Source organism: Mustela lutreola, chromosome 10 (genome assembly GCF_030435805.1).
Source record: "Mustela lutreola isolate mMusLut2 chromosome 10, mMusLut2.pri, whole genome shotgun sequence".
Lineage (NCBI taxonomy): Eukaryota > Metazoa > Chordata > Mammalia > Carnivora > Mustelidae > Mustela > Mustela lutreola.
Window position 1 is genome coordinate 84,933,268 of NC_081299.1, and position 6,935 is coordinate 84,940,202.

The window sequence follows — 6,935 nt, forward strand, 5'->3', positions numbered from 1 at the left end:
TCCTTCACTACCTTCTTATGTAGAGATAAATGGAAAAGTTCTCCCCTCACTGAATTTTTTCTTATTCACCTATAGAGGACAAGACTGAAGAGACATCTCTCCACTGTGCTTTCTCAAGAATATCCTGAGATGCTGTGGGCTTTCTGGGAAACTCATTAATAGAAACTATGACATTCTGCTAAAGGACATATTCATGCCTGAGGATTTACTCCCTATGGACCTTTTAAATAAACTAAGGAGAACAGTAGAGATTTAAGAAATTAAGCTTTGCTTCATGTTTTGTTTTGTTTTGTTTTGTTAAAGATTTTATTAATTTTTTTTAAATTTATTTGACAGACAGAGATCACAAGTAGGCAGAGAGGCAGGCAGAGAGAGAGGAAGGGAAGCAGGCTCCCCATGGAGCAGAGAGCCCAGGAATTCGGGACTCAATCCCAGGACCTGGGATCATGACCTGAGCTGAAGGCAGAGGTTTAACCCACTGAGCTGAAGGCAGAGGTTTAACCCAGGTGCCCCTGCCTCATGTTTTAGAGGATAATTTTTTCTTTCTGAAGTTAAAACCTGTGCCTACAAAAGACTTAAATTTAAAGAAAATAATTTTAAATTCAAATCTATGTTTCTTTTTGGGGTTCGTGTAACCTCAGAGAGATGGAATGTGCTTTATTTCCTTTTGTGAGAATGAGTTTGCATATTTTACGTGTCCTCCAATGTCACAAAGCATTCCATTCATTTTGATGACATAATCTTCTACTTAGCCAATTTTTATCCAAAGATCAAATGCTAAACTATCTTAGCATCACCTACAGCCAAACCCAGCTCCATATAGAACCTCAGTGTCTAACACAGGCCTTTTTATTTTTACTCATAGCTGAAACAGGGTGTGTCGTTCACTAACTACCTTACTGTCTTTTAGGAATTTAAAGAATGTCTACCTCTGTGAGCTCCCCTTCGCACCCCATGCATGTCTTGTGCATGTTTGCAGAGCCCATTACCCTTCACCATTGTGCCTGTAGTCCCCAACATGGGAGGGGCCTCACTATGCAGCAGTCTTACCATTGTAAAATCACAGACTAGGTAGAAAATGCATGAATTACACAGGTCTTCTAGTGGTATGGAATTCAAGGTAAAAAACATTTTGGGGAGAAGAAACAAAAGGTTGAAATCTTGTTTTTCACACAAACAGAGAATGAACAGAGAGGCAAGAAATCTTGTTTCTAAAGACCAAATTCTTAGACAGTCTTATCAGGTTTCTGGCAGTTTTTTCACATCATTTTCTTCTTCTCTAAAATAGAAATAACAAAAGTTTCTCATTTCAAATGTCCTACAAAGAGCAAAACCTTGGTCTTTCCAGAAAGAAGCTCAAACTTGAATATTTTCAGTGTATTATATCTTAAAATATATTTAGTTCAAAAAAATAATAGCTATAAATTATTGAATGCTTCCTGAGTGTCACATATTTTGTTAAATTCTATTTCACCTTCCCTACAATCTTTAGTGGGTATCATTATTATCCTTATTTTACAGGTTAGAAAATTAAGGCTTATGCCTTTCTTATAATATGAAAAAGCACACACAGCTAAATATTGAAGCCATGACTTTAACCAATGTTCTTTATCCCACACAATATTGCACCTCTATAATTTCATTAGAAGCTTCATTACCGGGGCGCCTGGGTGGCCCAGTGGGTTAAAGCCTCTGCCTTCAGCTCAGGTCATGATCCCAGAGTCCTGGGATCCAGCCCCACATCGGGCTCTCTGCTCGGCAGGGAGCCCGCTTCCTCCTCTCTCTCTGCCTGCCTCTCTGCCTACTTGTGATCTCTGTCTGTCAAATAAATAAATAAACAAAATCTTAAAAAAAAAAAAAAAAAAAAGAAGCTTCATTACCATCACCAGCCCCAACTCCTACCACAGTACTAATGCACTAACTCAACAGCAGAAGCAGACAGAAGTTATTCAATACATCAGGCAGAACCAAGTAGATGAAGGAAGTTGCATACCATATTGGTTAAAAATAAGACTACCACATTTTTGGATGGCTCAGGTGGTTAAGTGTCTGACCCTTGATCATAGCTCAGGTCTTGATCTCGGAGTCATGAGTTCAAGCCCCATGGTGGGCTGCATGCTGGATTTAGGAGCCTGCTTGGGAAAAAAAAAAAAAAAATGAGACTTCCAGACTCATCCTACTCTTAGGGGAGCCTGAACAATTTATTTAGCCTTCTTGTGTTTTGTTTTGTCATCTGTAAAATGGAAATGAGAATAACAACATCTAGCTCATGGTTGTTATAAGTATTAAATGACATAATTCCCCTAAAGCACTTAGTGACTGTATGTACATCAGTTATTGTGTTAATATATGAAGACTATATCCTTTTAAGTTTTGTATTCTCAGTGCCTACCTAATGCTTGACTTATAGTAGATTCTCAATAATTGGTAAGTTAATAAAAAATAAAATAGGTAAGGACACTTGGGTGGCTCAGTCAGGTAAGCATCTGCCTAAGGCTCAGGTCATGATCCCAGGGTCCTGGGATAGAGCCCCGCATCAGGTTCCCTGCTCAGCGGGGAGCCTGCTTCTCCCTCCCCCTATGCCTGCCACTCTGCCTACTTGTGCTCCCTCTCTACCTCTCTGTCAAATAAATACATAAAAATATTTTTAGGGGTGCCTGGGTGGCTCAGTGGGTTGAAGCCTCTGCCTTCGGCTCAGATCATGATCTCTTGGATCTCTAGGATCAAGCCCCGCTTCGGGCTCTCTGCTCAGCGGGGAGCTTGCTTCCTCCTCTCTGCCTGCCTCTCTGCCTACTTGTCATCTCTGTCTGTCAAATAAATAAATAAAATCTTAAAAAAAATATATTTTTAAAAAATAAAATAAGTCAAGATTCATCATCAAAGTAGTGAAAACTTACCCCAAAACCAGGTTTTATAGCAAATGTGAACTTGCAGAGATAGATGACCAAATTCAGAGCTTCAGTTAGTCAAAGGAAAGACAGCATTTACAAGCAGAGTAAACATGACCATTGGGACTAAGAGCAAGATCAAGGGCAAAGCTGGCAGAAGCTAAAGGGGGGAAAGCAGGGCATTGGCATATGGGTACATTTATCAGATTATAACAGGTGACTTGTCTGCCTTTCCTCTTTTTGTCTTCTGCAAACAAACATTTGTTAGGTACTTTTTTGTATCTAGAATCATATTAGACTCTGAGATTATAATTAATAAAACCATTAGAATTACTTAATTTGATTATTTCCTTGTCACGCTTATTTGAACTGCAAAGCAGGTCATTACTAACATAGTTAGAGGAGGACTACTCCTGACTTGATTTCTACTGAGCCATAAGTATGATCTGTATCAGATGCCAAACAGGGTGAGACAGCTCACCATATGCAGAGTTTCTCCCTATCGAGAAGTTACAGTAGTTTCCCAAGTTATAGATCCACCTCACTCACCTTGAAAATATAAAAAGGATAAAGGGAGAGAGAGAATGAAAGTGGGAAAATATTTGGAAGGAGACTTCTTCAGAGGAAGTTATGCTTTGAGCTTTCTCCCACCTATTCAGGATAGAGAAGTGTCTGCCTCATGTCTCTCCAGCAGAGTAAATGGACTTCCCATGGCACCTTCTTCACAACTAGATTTTCCCTTGCGACTGATAGGCACAGAAGACTGAAACTTGACTCAATCCTCAGACAGAATGACCTGTGGCAGGGTGGCCCTGCTGACGTGGAGCTCTTGTCTCAAACTTTTGTGGGATAAGGGATGTATGAATGTTTCTGGTGGATAAGAGTCAAGTCCCTCGGTAGACAGAGCTACCATGGCATCAGAGTGGGCCCAGCAAGGTAGGGACACCTGGACAAGAAAAGAAATTCCAGGAACAAGAAGCTAAAAGACACTTGAAGGGAGTTGAAGTGAACATGCACTGTAGAGATAGCTCTGAGAGGGTCAACAAATCTAAATGTGAGAGGTCTCCATGAATGAGAAGCTCAGAGGAACCCACAAAAATGCCCAGCAGAGAGAGAATCACATTTGAAAAGTACTCAGCCCAGAAGAGCCAGTTTATGATCTTTTCTGTCCTCTTCCACCTGCCTTCCCAAACCTTAATAGGGTCAAGAACAAGCTCAAAAACTGGAATGAGAAAAGTGTTAAAGAGGAGGAAAGCACGAAGCATAGGAAGAGAGAAGCCAACAATGTCTCTTCCATCATGTCTGTCAACTAGAAGAAAGCCTGAGTTGGAAAAGGGGGAAAACATCTGATATTGAATCAAGCTCATTGTGTATTAACATCTTAGACTTGGCAACTCTGATTTATTTACTGAGACTTGGTTTGTTTCTTAAGAGTTGGTAGGATATGTTAATAAGAGCAGAAAAGTTAATGGAACCTACCCAAGTTCTGATTCACCAGCAAGAGATAATTATGCTCATTGAATGTCTGAAATAAACCTGAGGGAGACAATAATGAAGTTGTGTTTTTGTTATGTGTCATGAGTCATGTTTCCCCACAAAGTCCTGAATCTCACAACTAATCTGTCTCAATCTCCTCCATCTTCTCGCTCTTTCCCCCACTCCACCTCCTCCTCCTCCTTCTTGTCTCTCGGTGTCTGCCCCCTCTAATCCTTCTCTCTCTCTTATCTGTGTGTCCATCTCTCTCTTTTTCTTTTTCAAGGATCTTTGGAATTATCATTAAAATAATGAGAAATAATTGACATGATAACATACCAAGATAGGTAAGTGACATTTCCAACACAATCCAGTTTGCATCCTCTGTTAGTCTGTGTTCTGTGGCAGACGGCAGAACATGCACATAAAGCGGTTACTCCGAATAGAGCCTTGCACATAATAAGCACTCAATGAAAAGTTATTTCTACTTTAAATACCACCTCTTGAGCTTACTAAGGGACAAATCGTCTTGAGAATCACTCACTTTTTCTTTTCAGATGCTGTTCTGCCAGCTTATAAAGAATGTGTTCTGCACTAATAAAGAAATGCATTGTATTATGCATTCTCTTTCAACTCATACCTTTTGTTTGCAGATACCAAGCCTCTTTCCAATCATTAGAAATAATAAATCATATTTGTACATTCCAACCTCTGAAGGAAGTTAAATATTTACAAAGTTCCGCATGGCAAATAAAGAACAATTCATTGAGACAGGCTCTTAAGAATGATTCTTTATACATTTTTGGAAAACTCTATCAGAAATTTGGCCTGAACACTATAGTAATAATTCATCTGACCTTTAATGTTATCACTGCTTTTAACTTCCTCAGATCCATGCTAGAATAAGGTGCAGCAAGAGAAACAGAAGCTGCTAGTAAACTAGCGTTTTTCTATAGTGTAAACTTTTGATGGTGCCCCCTGCAATCACCTAAAAGACATAGTAGGGCGAATCAGAATTTTTTTCCATTTTCCTTCTGCCTTTGCCTGCTCCAAAGTCAAATGGTATAAAGTGCTCAACTTTCCCGCCATCTAATTTTACGAGAAATTGCTAAATTTTCTGGATTTTTATGAAAGCATGCATCCTTAAAATAAAAAATCCAAGTAACTATAACAATTTTGTGAATCTTTGTGGCCTACAGAACACTTCCACTATTCATCATTCTTGCAATGCTCTCCCACGAGCTAGGCTTCATCATCTTACTTTATACATTAGGCAACTACAGGACAAAGCCAATCAGCCAGCAAGGGCTGGGTTATAACTCAACTAATTAGACTTCGGAACTTTGTTCATGTCAGTATTTCATGCTTTCTTAGCCTCTTCAAAAAAATAGTATCTGCTCTTTACTGAAAGTTGATCACCTATGATAAGGAGAAGTGATTCCGCATTTAGGAGTTGTGAGGAGGACAGAGGAAACTCCAGTTCTTCTTTGACAGTTATTGAATGATCAGAAGATGCAGCAAATACTCTCTGGGCTTTAAGATTTCTTCCAGTGAAGTAGACATTCTCGCCGCCTTGCAGGGAGGCAATGAGAGCAGGAAGGGGACCAAGGAGGATGGGGAAGCGTATCACATGCTCGCTGATCTTAGAAGTAGAGCTGACTGCAACCTTTCCAAGTGTGCATTTTACCATAGACCTGGGCAGGTGGCAAGAGCAAATTCAGAGAGGCTATGAAAAAATGATGAGGGAGATCCCAACAGAACACCCAAAAGCACCTCCTGCTAGCTCCAAACCCAGCATTTGGCAGGGCTGGGCAGCTTCGTACACTGAGTCTGTCCGTCCACAACTTCCTTGTGAGCTGAGGAGGTGGAGATGCAGTGTGGGCTTGTCTGGAAGCATGAGAGATCTAAAGAAAGAGAGAAAGTGTCTGTGAAGTGTTGTGAGCTCTTTCAAGATAAACACTGTTACTCAAAATTGGATCATTCATGACTGGTTGTGGCAGTAGAAGGGAGATGTTAATTGTGTATTACAAGTGGGCTTGTTTTGCTTACACCTACAAGGATAGTCCCTGATAAACCTGACTCACCAGATAGACACAGTAATCTCACACTCCCTAGTACACAACAGAAAAGGTTTTGTCTTAACAGTGTTGTTTGCTCTCTTTCTTAAAGATTGCTCACCTTCATCAGGTGCATTGTGAGTTCTGCTTTTCCTTTTTCCCAAACACCTACAATGAAGAATTCTGCTTCCAGATAGGGTCTTACTTTCTTCCCCCGTTAGCCATCTTCTTATCTTTCTTTTACCTAATATTTCCTTCCCATCTACCCTCACTTCAAGAGGCAGATATGTCCAAATTTAAGTTTAAGAAATAGAAAAGACTTGAACTTACAAATATAGTAAGCATGAGTCTGAAATATTTAATTTACAAAATATTAAGAGTCTTATAAATAAATATTTTCCAAAGTGCATTTAAAATGTATTTAATATATTTTTGAAGTACATTATCAAGTACTTTTCGAAATGCATAAAATGAGGTATCCACTTCTATTATCTTCTTTTACAGAATCATTAGGCAG

The 6,935-nt window shown here is 39.6% G+C and overlaps 1 long non-coding RNA gene across 1 annotated transcript; it reads right to left on the reverse strand.

Moving 5' to 3' along the window:
* Window positions 1-293: 293 nt before the first annotated feature.
* On the reverse strand, window positions 294-6,241 carry LOC131810184 (uncharacterized). Its single transcript, XR_009345462.1, has 3 exons — window positions 2,898-6,241; window positions 1,994-2,132; window positions 294-1,279 (listed from the first exon to the last, which is right to left on the reverse strand). It is a non-coding gene; the product is annotated as an uncharacterized LOC131810184 (long non-coding RNA).
* Between the last annotated feature and the right edge of the window lie 694 nt (window positions 6,242-6,935).